Source organism: Hemiscyllium ocellatum, chromosome 3 (assembly GCF_020745735.1).
Source record: "Hemiscyllium ocellatum isolate sHemOce1 chromosome 3, sHemOce1.pat.X.cur, whole genome shotgun sequence".
NCBI classification, from domain to species: domain Eukaryota; kingdom Metazoa; phylum Chordata; class Chondrichthyes; order Orectolobiformes; family Hemiscylliidae; genus Hemiscyllium; species Hemiscyllium ocellatum.
Window position 1 is genome coordinate 92574550 of NC_083403.1, and position 13923 is coordinate 92588472.

The window sequence follows — 13923 nt, forward strand, 5'->3', positions numbered from 1 at the left end:
ATTAACTTAGATAAATGCGATGTGCTTCATTTTGGGAAAGCAAATTTTAGCAGGACTTATAGACTTAATGGTAAGGTCCAAGGAAGTGTTGCTGAAGAGAGACCTTGGACAGCAGGTTCATAGCTCCTTGAAAGTAGAGTCACAGGTAGATAGGATAGTGAAGGCGGCATTTGGTATGCTTCCTTTATTGGTCAGTGTATTGAGTACAGGAGTTGGGACGTCCTGTTGCGGCTGTACAGTACATTGGTTAGGCCACTGTTGGAATATTGTGTGCAATTCTGGTATCCTTCCTATGGGAAGGATGTTGTGAAACTTGAAAGGGTTCAGAAAAGATTTACAAGGATGTTGCCAGAGTTGAAGGATTTGAGCTATAGGGAGAGGCTGAGTAGGCTCAGTCTGTTTTCCCTGGAGCGTCAGAGACTATGAGGTTAACTTATAGAGGTTCATAAAATTATGAGGGGCATGAATAGGGTAAATAGACGAGGTCTTTTCCTGGGGTGGAGGAGACCAGAACTAGAGGGCATAGGTTTAGGGTGAGAGGGGAAAGATATAAAAGAGACCTAAGTGGCAACTTTTTCACGCAGTGCGTGGTGCATGTGTGGAATGGGCGGCCAGTGGAAGTGGCAAGGCTGGTACAATTTTAACATTTAAAAGGCATCTGGATGGACATATAAATAGGAAGGGTTTGGAGGGATATGGGCCGGGTTCTGGCAGGTGGGACTATTTTGGGTCAGGATATCTGGTCAGCATGCTGTATATCTCGAGGACTCTATGACTGTTGCATTTCAAACTTTTGAATAAAGAATTCTGGGAAACACACTTGTTCCAATTACAAAGATCTATATTAAAAGCTGCAACTAACAAGTTCTCCTTTTACACAAAAATTCCCATAGTTTAGATTTAGATTTAGATTACTTACAGTGTGGAAACAGGCCCATCGGCCCAACAAGTCCACACCGACCCGCCGAAGCGCAACCCACCCATACCCCTACATTTACCCCTTACCTAACACTACGGGCAATTTAGCATGGCCAATTCACCTGGCCCGCACATCTTTGGACTGTGGGAGGAAACCGGAGCACCCGGAGGAAACCCACGCAGACACAGGGAGAACGTGCAAATTCCAGTCGGGAACTGAACCCGGGTCTCAGGCTCTGTGAGGCAGCAGTGCTAACCACTGTGCCACCGTGCCGCCCATCTTGTGAAAATTCAATGCAATGAAATTGCTTTCCTTTATTCTTCAAGTTATTTGGAACAATACAAAGCTTTAATGTTGCAATTCCCAGAGATTTTCTTTAAAAATTAAATTAGTACAAACAAACATTAGCTTAATGCAATCATTAAAATTTATTTCAGATAATAATTATAAACTACATTAACAATTGTCTTCATTACAGTCGAAAAACAGCTACAACTGCAAACTCGAAACCATGAAAAGTCTCAAAGAGAGGTCTTTACTGGTCCTCAGTGCCATAACTGCTAAAATATGGTTACTAAGTCAACAACTTGAGTCCTTCAATTCAAAATAGTCCCATACCTTGAAAAGGTTTCTCCAGGGATAAAATGTTCAATGCTAATCTCATCCTAAAAGGAACGATCCTGCAAATCTAGCTCCCAGCACAAATTAAACACAAGCAAATCTAATACTAACAGAATTTCCAAATCCTTGTATGTTCTACTAAAAATGATAAATATAGTCCTAGTTATATTACAATTTAATGGTAAAGTGTATTTAGATGTGCACACTTTCTAATTTAATTTGTATGGAAGTCAGACTATCAGAACCATGTCAACAAAATAAGCTGCTTTACATTTCACTTCCCCCAGAAAAGTGTCTCCCTTATGTTCACACTTCCAAAATAAATCATTTGAAATAGGTAATTGCCCTTGACAAATTTTTGATTTTACCGCTGTTGTGCTCTGCTGGCAGAAACTGGGCACTCAATCAATAGGAGCAAAGGATAGAATTCCAAACAACATCAATTCGACTTGTAGATATACTTTTTTCATTCAGCTTAAACAGCTGAACCCACAAGAGTTTCCTGATTTCCGCAGTGTAGAAATGAACGTATAAATATGGAATCCATAACAATCAACATCACTAGCAAAAAGTACTGAGCAAAATATTAGGATTAAAGTATATGGGGCAAATACAGGAACGTGGGATTAGTGCACTTTTAATGGTACTTATGACAGTGCAGACTCGATGGGGCAAAGAGCTTTTTCTGTGCTGTATGAATCCATGAAGGCAGGGAAGATGAGAGGTCTTGATGGCCTACATCTGGGGTCTTGAAGGAAGTGGCAGCAGAAATTATAGAATGGAACAGAACAGAATATAGAATCCCCACAGTGTGGAAACAGGCCATTTGGCCCAACAAGTCCACACCAACCCTCCAAAGAGTAACCCATCAAGACCCATTCCTTTACCTTATTATTCTACATTTCCCTGAACGATGCACATCACCTACATATCCCTGAATACTACGGGCAATTTAGCATGGCCAATTCACCTAACCTGCATATCTTTGGAGTGGGAGGAAACTGGAGCTCCTGGAGGAAATCCAAGCAGACATGGAGAAAATGTGCAAACTCCACACAGTCACCCAAGGTTGGAATCAAACCCGGGTGCCTGACGCTGTGAGGCAGCAGTGTTAACCACTGGTCATAACATTCCAAAATTTCCTGAATACAGGAAAGAATCCAGTGGAAAATTCTATTATGGTGATCTTTAAAAAGGGAGGGAGGCAGAAAAATGAACCTATAGCCCAGTTAAACATCTGTCATTGGGAAATTATTAGAATCTATTAAGGAAGCAATAACAGGTCATTTGGAAAAACAAAATGCAATCCAAAGTCAGAAAGGTTTTGAGTAACAGATCACATTAATAGCTTGCTAGAGTGCTTTGCAGTTGTAACAAACAAATTGGATAGTGGAGATCTTTCAAATGTAGTGTGTGTGGACTTTGATAAGGTGCTGCACAAAATATTTTCTTTAACCTAAATAACCTATGTCAGTGATGTTATTACACACATCTGGAGAAGGTAGAACTTGAACACAGGCCTTCAAGGAATAGGCACTCTGCCACTGCACCACAAGAGGACATCCAGGTCCTGCACAAAAGGTTAATGCGCAAAGTAAGACCACATGGGAGTGAGGCAATTTATTTACTTGGATGGAGGATTGGCTTACCAACAGAAAGCTGACAGTTGGGATAAATGATGCTTTTTCTGGTTGTTAAGATTTGACTAGTAAGATGATAACTATTTATAATCTAAATAATGATTTGGATGCAGGATCAGAGGAAATATAGCCAAATTTGCATATTGCATTAAAATATAAGTTGCGATAAAGAAATCAGAAATTTACAAATGGATACGGTGAATGGGCTAACATTTAACATGGATAAAAACAAGGTTATCCATTATTGTTGAAAGAACAGAAAGGCAAATTATCTTAATGGAGAGAGAAACCCTGACCCTGCTGCATCAGGGTTGGTAATTGCTTTAAAATGGGCGGCATGGTGGTACAGTGGTTAGTACTGCTGCCTCACAGCACCAGAGACCCAGGTTCAATTACCGTCTTGGGCAGCTGCCTGTATAGAGTTGCACGTTCTCCCCGTGTCCGTATGGGTGTCCTCCAGGTGCTCCGGTTTCCTCCCACAGTCCAAAAATGTGCAGGTTAGGTGAATTGGCCATGCTAAATTGCCCGTAGTATTAGGTGAAGGGGTAAATGTAGGTGAATGGGTCTGGGTGAGTTGCTTTTCGGAGGGTCAGTGTGGACCTGTTGGGCTGAAGGGCCTGTTTCCACACTAAATAATCTAACCTAAAATTCAGCGTACTTCAGTGCAAAGGAATCTGAATATCTTCATGCATGAATTGCAAATATTTAGTGTGCAGGTACTAATTAATTTGGAAGGCAATTGGAATTTTGGCATTTATTGCCAAAAGAATAGAATATTTTTAGGAAAGTATTACTGTAGATGTACAAGATATTAGTGAGCCAGCATCTGGAGAAGTGTGTACAGTTTTGATCCCCTTACTCGATAAGGGAAGTTGTTGCAACGAGGCAGTTCAGAGAAGATTCAATAGATTAATTCCAGGGATGACCAGTTTATCTTATGAAGTGTGTTTCAGCAGTTAGACCTACTCTCTCTGAAGTTTAGAAGAACGAGGGGAGATCTAATTAAGATATACAAGATACAAAAGGGGACTGACCAGTATACATAGTCAGGATGTCCCACAAGAGAAAACAATCTGGAACAAGTAGCCATTGTTTTAGATCAGCTTTCCTAAAACTAAGATCAGGAGAAATTACTTCTCAAAGGGCTGCGGATCTGTGGAATTCAGCATAGGGTGCAGTGGATGCCAGGACATGGAGTATATTTAAGGAGGAGGTAGACACATTTTTAATTCCTAACAGGTTGAAGGGTTGTAGGGAGTAGGCAGGCAAGTGGAGTTGAGGCTGAGATGGGATCAGCCATGATCACATCAAATGGCAGACCAAGCTTGCCAAGGGGTGTAGTTGTAGTGGAGGCAGTTCAGATGAGATTTGCTAGATTAATTCCAGAGGTAAGCAATTCATCTTAAGCAGCAGCATAGAGCAGTTGGACATATATGCTGAGGTTTAGAAGAATGAGCGGAGATCTAATTGAGACATCCAATCACCAAATTCCATACTCCTGCTCCTAGTTCTTATGTTAACTTTGAACAAACAGTACTATCCCTGACATTTTTCCCTTTTAAACATTGGAATTGTATTCCATCATGCAATAGATGAAACTACAAAGAATGTAGCTTCATTGCTTGGTGCACTAATTGAGATACGGGGCAACTCTTGCAACAATGCAATTACCTCCATAAATTTATACAAGTTACAACTAGAACGTCGTCTCCATTTTGTTACTCGAAAAAGTCTCTGACCAATAAATGACTGGAGATTTTAACAATGGCATCCAACTAATCCCTACAATATCCTTCATGGTATTTTGATAAGATTAAAATTAGTGTAAAGCTGTATTTAAAGTAAAATATTTCCATTTTATTTTGTTCCTCACCTAAGAAATTATGCTAAAGCTCTTATTACCTAAAAATAAACTGCTTACCAACATTTTGTAAATAAAAATATATTGATTAGTGCTGATTACTGACAGAATTGTGGATTATTCAGACCATTTTCTCTCTGCTGGTTCTCTGCAAGAGCAAGTCAACTAGCACAACCCCCATGTCTTTTCCCCATTATCTTCCTTTTTTATTCCTTTTCAACTAATGATTTAATTCTGTTTAGAATGCTACAATTGAATTTGCCTCTACTACACCTTAAGCTGTGGATTCCAGATTCTAACTATCCACTACATAATACGATTTTTCTTCAGGTTGTCATTGCTTTTAAGTAAATCATCTTTGGTCAGTATCTTCCAAGACAAGCCTTCCACCAACAGGACTAGCTTCACTCAATCTACTCTGGCCAGACCTCATACAATTTTGGATACCTCTTAAACTTTTAATACAGCACTCTCTTAATTTTGAAGGGGAACACCGATCTCTTCTCTGAAATATAAAAAAGAACTGCAGATGCTAGAAATCTGAAACAAAAACAAATTGCTGGAGGAACTCAGGTCTAGCAGCATCTGTGAAGAGGAAGCAGAAGGGTCACTCAACTTGAAACGTTTAGTCTTGTTTTCTCTCCCAGATGCTGCCAACCTGCTGAATTCATACAGCAATTTCTGTTTTTGACCCACTTCCATTTATAGAACTGAATACTCTCACGATTGTTTCATTCCTGTGAATCTTCATTGCACCCTCTCTAATGTGTTCAGCCTTTAAAGCCTGTTTTATTTACAGATTTACTGCAATTTGTTGCTTTTGTACTCTCCAGTCCTTTCGATAAAACCCAGGAGAATCCTTGTTTTTAAAGTACAATCTTCCAGTCATACCAGCTTCAAATGATGTGCATGTAAATCACAGGTCTCCGTACTTATGAACACCCTTTAAGACTGTACTATTTATACTTTGATTTCTACTCTTAATTTTTATCACCAAAATGAATCACTTTACACTTCTCTGCATTAAATTTCATCTCTCAAATGCTTGTTATTCCACCAAGCCCTTTTTCTATGTTCTGGTAAATTGACTTCCTCAGTTCACAATTCTTTCAAATTCTTTCATGTCCACAAATGTTCAAATTATGTTCCATACATCAAAGTGTCACTAAAATATACAAAGAATTACAGTTGTCACAAAAAAAGCACAAAAATGAAGAATAGTATTCCATTCAGACCCTCAAGCCTGCCCTGCAATTTGATAAGATCATAATCAATCTGATCCTGTCCTTTACTTACCTGTCCAGCCCCTACACCCTTGACTCCCTTCTCAATCAAGAATCTAACTTAGCCTTAAAAACATTCAATTATCCTGTCTTCACTGCTCTCTGGGGAAGAGAATTTACCTAATGCCAACTCCTGGCAAACTTCCCTATAAACATTTCTTCAATTCAAAACACTTCATTATTGATTTGTGTCCTGCCACCAAATCAATTTCAAAACCATGTTGATCCATATATCCATTTTATTCCACAAGTGTAATTTTATTCTCAAATCTGTTATGCAGCACTGCATCAAACTTTCTTTGGAAATTAAGGGTATACTTAATTTCATGCATTACCCTCACCTACCCTGATACTTTAAGAACAGATTTAAATATGTTAATGAAAAAATGTGAATTAACAAATCTATGCTGATTTTCCCCAAGTAAGGTGTATTTCCACTTTTGACAGTTGACAGTTGTCTGGCAAGTGGAGGCTTTCAAAAGTGAGGTAATGAGAGTTCAGGGGCAGCATGCTCCTATTAGTGTGAAGGGCAAGACTGGCAGGAGTAGGAAACATTAAAGATACTGAAGCTTTGGTCAAGAAAAAGGAGGCATATGTCAGGCACAGACAGCTGGGATGAAGTGAATCCCTGGAGGAGAATGGAGGTGTAGAAGTACACTTAGGAGAGAAATCAGGAGAGCAAAAAGGGGACATGAAATAACTTTGGCAGATAAGGTTAAGGAGAATCCAGAGGGAATCTACAAGTATATTAAAGGGCAAAAGAGTACCTAGGGAGAAAGTAGGACCCCTTAAAGATCAATGAGGCCATCTATGGATGGAAACACAGGAAATGGGTAAGATCCTTAAATAAATAATTCACGTCAGTATTTACTGTGGAGAAAGGCATGGAAACTAGGGAATTCAACGAAATAAACCATGATATCTTGTAAAGAGTCCACATTACAGAAGAGGAAGTGCTGGATATTTTAAAATGCATAAAGGTAGATAAAATCCCCAGGACCTGATCAAGTGTATTCTGGGACACTGTGAGAAATTAGGGAAAAAATTGTGGGGCGCCCTAGCTGAAACATTTGTATTAGCGACCTCAGTGGTGAAGTGCCAGAAGACTGGAAGGTATTGTTTTGCCATTACTTAAGAAAGGCTGGAAGGAAAAGCATGTAGATCAGTTAGCTTGACATCAGTGGTGGATAAGTCGTTGGAAAGGATTCTGAGAGGCAGGATCTACATGCATTTGGAAAGACAAGGACTGATTAAGGGTAGTCATGGGGAATCGTGTCTCACAAACTTGATTGAGTTTTTTTTGAAGAGGTGACCAAGAAGATGGATGAAGGCAGAATGGTAGATGTTGTTGACATGGACTTTAGCAAAGTATTTGACAAAGTTCTGCATAGTAGACTAGTTAGTAAGGTTGGATCACTTGGGTTCCAGGGAGAGCTAGCCAACTGGATACAAGATTGGCTTGATAGTAGGAGACAGAGGGTGGTGGTAGAAGGTTGTTGTTGAAAATGGAGTCCATGACTAGGGGTGTGCCACAAGGATCAGTGCAGGGCCCACTGTGATTCAATATTTATACAAAAAACTTGGACGAGAATACAGGAGGCAAGGTTAGTAAGTTTGCAGATAATATCAAAATTGGTGGTATTGTCAATAGTGAAGAAACTTATTCAAAAGTACAATGGGTCTTGATCAATTAGACCAGTGGGCGAAGGAATGACACACTGCGTTTAATTGGGATAAGTGCGAGGTGTTGTATTTTGGTAAAACAAACTGTTAATGGTCAGGCCCTGGGGAGTGTTGTCAAACAGAGAGACCTAGGGATGCACATACATAGTTCAATGAAAGTGGTGTCACGGGTAGACAGGGTCATGAGGTAGGCATTTGGCACATAAGCCATCACTGGTCAAACACTGAGTACAGGAATGGGAACGTCACGTTTCAAGGCCATGTTTCAAGTACGGCATACAATTCAGACTACCTTGCTGTAGGAAGGATTTAATTAAACTGGAAAGGGTGCAAAAAGATTTATTAGGATGTTACCAAGAACTGAAGGTTTGGAGCTCTAAGGAGAGGCTGGATGAACTGGGACCTCTCTTCCCTGAAGTGTGGGAAGCCAAGAGCCGACCTTATCAAGGTTTACAAAATCATGAGGGGCATAGATAGGGTGAATTGCCAAAGTCTCATTCCCAAGGTAGGGAAGTCCAAAACTTGGTTGGGGTGGGGGGTATAGGTTTGAAATGAGAGGGGAAAAGATTTGACAGGGACCTGAGGGACAACTTTTTCACAAAGGGTAGTGCATATACAACATTTAAAAGACATTTGGACAGGTACATGGATAAGTCGGTATAGAGGGATGTGGGCCAAATGTAGGCCAATGGAACTAGTTCAGTTCAGGGAAACCTGATCGGCATGAAACAGTTTGGCCGAAGGGTCTGTTTCTGTGTTGTATGATTCTACTCTATTTCAGAACCACCAGAACTGGATGTAACAATAAGTTGTGTCCTGAATTTTAACTTCTGGGAGCAAACTCAGACCAGACTGATGTTTTGAATTTTTTTTTGCAGAAAGCAAAGATACTACTTAAAATGCACTTCATACCATTTTTGCATTCTGTACAGATATCCAACATAAGCAATAGAAAAGTATCATGTTGTGCTCTGAGACAAAGAGGAACAGCTAACTCGTCATATTGGATCACATTTACCTTACTTCCAAATGCTTAGAAAGTGCACTGGTGGCAAATGACCAAACCCTTATCCTGCTATCTAATAAGTAATACAAAAATAACTTCAATAGTTGTCTCTAGTACAATGCAAATATAATACATAGATTAGATTAGATTAGATTAGATTACTTACAGTGTGGAAACAGGCCCTTCGGCCTAACAAGTCCACACCGACCCACCGAAGCGCAACCCACCCATACCCCTTTACCTAACACTACAGGCAATTTAGCATGGCCAATTCACCTGACCTGCACATCTTTGGACTGTGAGAGGAAACTGGAGCACCCGGAGGAAACCCACGCAGACACGGGGACAACGTGCAAACTCCACACAGTCAGTCGCCTGAGTCGGGAATTGAACCCGGGTCTCAGGCGCTGTGAGACAGCAGTGCTAACCACTGTGCCACCGTGCCCATAGTGCCAATCGAGTTGAAGTAGTGTAAATTAACTTGAAAAATACTTCTTTATACTGCGTCATTCAGATCTTCAATCAGCAAAAGTGCTCCCAGAAGTACTAAAACTGCATAAACAGATTTCATCACGTACAAACATGGGAACAACTTTCACCTAGTTATTTTGACAGCACCCTGAGCCCCAGGAGACAACAGCAGAACCAAGATCATTGCAAAATCATACACTATCATGACCTTGATATAGAATCTCCATCCCTAAACAAAAGTTCTGCCATTCCATACTCAACGCTACTGTTGAAGCACCATCAGAAGGATTACAGGTGCAGCACTGTCTCAACAACAGATGGGAATGAATGTGTTACGTATTGCCAATGAAAGCAAAGATACTGCAAAGTAAAGCAAGCAAATGGTACTGTGCATTTGGGAGAGGGGAGGGAGGGTTTGGAGGTCGGAGAAAGGGTGATGATAGTGAGGATGGGGAGGGGGAGAGGGAGAGTACAGGGAGTGTATGGGAGTGGGTAGGAGGTGATGACAGTAGAGAGGGATGGGGTAATGGTGTGGATGCAGTTCATGAGGGAGGCACTGAGATGCGTGTTGTAATATCGCCTTGAGACAACCAACACCAATCCCACAGACAACCATGCACCGCACAACCGCTACTCACTTCGAAAGAAGTTGAAAACGTCACCTGTACCTGACTCGACGCTGCTGCAACAAGACGTAAAGATCCACTTTCAGCTGCTGCCGGCCACTCTTCTTCAGAGCTGAGTCCTGGAGCCCGAAGTAAGGGGAGAGCCGCCGCCGCCGCCAGGCCTCGACATCAGGAGCGGTGCGGGAAGCGAGAGGGAAGGAAACAAAGAGCAGCAGAGCTTGACCATCCGAGGTCTCTGCCCAGAGAGGGAAGCGAGCAAAGTTGAAGAAGTGTGTGACTGAGCTGAAGGGTACACGAACGGTAAGCAGACAACGGGCAGCTTCTGCTTTCTGTCAGCTCCAGGAGTATTGCCGTGGTCTCAGGGCTGCAGTGCGCAGGCGCTGCAGCGAGTGCCATGGGGGCGGGGAAATGATCCTAGGCAGCAGCAACTTGAATACATTGTTCTTTCCGAGTAGCTGTACACTTCCTTTTATTTACACAATATGCTCCTTCAACAAGTACAATATACACTTTACGATAACCACTCAGCACTCCATCAACAAGTAACCAGTGCACCAAGCTCTCTCATAGTAAGTATGTACTGCACGACATTGTACACCTTCCCTCCAGCAAGTGTCAGGTTCAGCGCGGAAACACTAAACTGATCCAGAGCCATTTGCCAGTATTTGGCCCATGCTATATCTCTCTAAATCCTTCCTATTCAGATATCCATCCAGATGCCTTTTAAGTATTCACTTTACAATTACTACAGAGTTTTCTCTCAGCAGATATAAACTGTACAATCAGGACACAGCTGTCCCTCAACAAGTAGACACTTTAAAACCACGATATGTAACTCCTACTTCAGCAAGGACATACTTTAAAATCACCCCACTGAACGTTCTCTCAGCAAGTAAGCACGTTACCATCAAGACACAGCAAGTATTTAATTTACAACCGCAACACTAAAGTCACCCCAGCAAGTATATACTTTACAATCAACATACAGTTCTCCCTCAGCAAATATACATATCATAATCACTATACTAAGAGCTTCCTCCACAATCCTTTACAATCACTACAAAAAGTTCTACCACAGCAAATATACACTTTACACTGATCACACTTCCTCAGCAAGTTTACACTTCAAAATTATAACACATTGTTCTATCACAGCAAGTCCACACTTGACAGTCACCGCACACTTCACCCCCCTCAGCAAGAATGCACTCTACAATCACAGCACAGTGCTCCCCCTCAACATATATTCTCTTTACAAGCCATGCACACTGTTCTCTCTCAGCAACTACACATTTTAAAATCACTGTATACAGCATCCCCTTACAGATATATACTTTACAGACAGGATGAGGAGCTCCTGCTCACTAGTATACACTTTACAATCAATGCATATGTGGCACTCCTCAACAAATAACACTTTACAATCACTGCACTGTTCTCCCTCATCATGTATACACTGTACAATCTGAAACCATGCCCTTGTTCAACACAAATTCATTTTATATTTAGGATACCAAAGTCTCCCTCTGCAAGTATGCACTTTATAATTACTACACTCCACACTCCCTGAGCACGTACATACTTTACAATAATTATACTCAGTTCTCCCTCAGCAGGCCTAAAGTTTACACAATGAGCACACTTTCAGCATTATAAACTTTACAATGACTACACTGAGAGAAAGTGAGGACTGCAGATGCTGGAGTACCAGAGTTGAAAAATGTGGTGCTGGAAAAACACAGCAGGCCAGTAGCATCGGAGGAGCAGGAGAATCGACGTTTCGGACATAAGTCCTTCTTCAGGCATGAGGCTGGTGTGCCAAGCGGGCTGAGATAATTGGCACACCAGCCTCATTCCTGAAGAAGGGGCTTATGTCTGAAACATCGATTCTCCTGCTCCTCGGATGCTATCTGGCCTGCTGTGTTTTTCCAGCACCACATTTTTCAATGACTACACTGAGCCCACCCTCAGCAAATATATTCTTTACCATTATTGTACTACACTGAATCATCCATGAGGAAGTATACGATTAACAATCACTGAGCTTTCATCAGCAAATATATTCTTTATAAAACCTAAACTGAGACCTCCCTCAGCAGGTATATAGTCTGCAATCACTAGACTGAGCTCTCTTTCAGCAAGTAAACACTTCACAATTACTGCACACTGCCCACACTCAGCAAGTATTCTCTTTTCAGTCACTATGCTGAGGTTTCCCTCAGTGAGTATACACTTTACAGTCCCTGCATTGAGTTCTCCCTCAGTTGGTATACATTTTAGCTTTATTATACTGAACTCACCTTCAGCAAATATACACTTTACAATCACCATATGCTGCTCACACTCAGCAAGTAAATGTTTTAAAATCATTACATACTGTTCTCCCTCAGCAAGTATATACTTTACAATCCCAGCACAGAACTCTTCCACATCAAGTCCACATTTGACATTCTCTGCACACAGTTCTCTCTTAGCATATATACACTTTACAAAGTCTATGCAATGCCTTCCTTCAGCATGTATTCACTTTCCATTTAAGACATAAAGTTCTATCTCAGCAAGTGTGCATTTTACAAACACTGTCCTATGCTCACTATCAGTAGGAATACACTTTACAACCACAGCACATTGCTCTCCCTCAGCAGACACACATTTTACTAACGCTGCAAACATGTATCCCTCAGATGTATACACTTAACAGTAGCTGCACTGACCTTCCCGTCAGCAAGTACACATTTTAAAATCGCTACACGCTGCTCCTATCAGAAAGTTTTCACTTTTAAATCACTAGACACAGCATGTTTACACTTTACAATCAGTACACTGAGTGCTTCCTCAGCAAGTACACACTTAATAATTCTTATGCACAGTTCTCTCTAAGCATGTGTGCATTTTACTATCACAAGTCTCCCTCAGCAATTCCACACTTTAAACTGCACGCATTTCTCACTAAGCAAGTATATACTTTACAATCACTACACTGACCACTTCCTCAGTAAGCACACATTGTCATTGCATACATTTCTCTCTCATCATGTATACACTTTACAATCACTACATTGAGCTATCAGCAAACATAATTTAAAGCCATTACAGAGTCTAGATTAGAGTGATGCTGGAAGAGCACAGCAGGTCAGGCAGCATCTGAGGAGCAGGAAAATCGATGTTTCGGGCAAAAGCCCTTCATCAGGAATCATTACATACAACTCACTCAAGATAGCACACCCTTTACAATCATTGCACACGTCTCCCTCAGCAAAGATATCTTTCATAATCACTAACTAAGAGCTTCATTTACAAGTACAAGTCAAAGGTCATTCTGTTATAATGCACGTTTTGTCAATGTGAATCTGCTGTAATGCAACTGACGATTTGGGAATGCTGTTTTTAAAACGCAAACTTCTAAAATATGTGTTGGCTTTAATGCAGTTACAGCGCCAATACTAAAGTGCGCTTTTCGATAAAGCATTGCCCAAGAACGTAACCATCACATTACAGAAAACTGACTGTATACACTTAGTGATCATTTTACACAGGTTTCCCTCAGCATGTGTACAATTTACAATCACAATGGAAAGGTCTCCCTCAGCAATTCCACACTTTAACCCCCTGCACATAGTTCTCCCTCAGCAAACATATACTTTACAATCACTACATTGACCACTTCCTCAATAAGCACACTCTTTATTGTCAGTGCACACAGTTCTCTCTCAGCATGTACACACTTTACAATCACTACCTTGTGCTATCCATCAGCAAGCAAAGTTTACAATCACTACACATAGCTCACCCTCAGTCACCACACCTTTTACA

General features: G+C 41.0%; 1 protein-coding gene across 2 annotated transcripts in view; it reads right to left on the reverse strand.

Moving 5' to 3' along the window:
- The window catches only part of fam135a (family with sequence similarity 135 member A), a 329943-nt gene extending 319485 nt beyond the window's left edge, over positions 1-10458 (reverse strand). For both annotated transcript variants that reach the window (XM_060851940.1, XM_060851926.1), the window contains exon 1: positions 10153-10458. The gene's annotated coding sequence lies outside the window, so the exon portion shown is untranslated. The remainder of the gene's footprint in view (positions 1-10152) is intronic.
- Positions 10459-13923: the final 3465 nt, after the last annotated feature.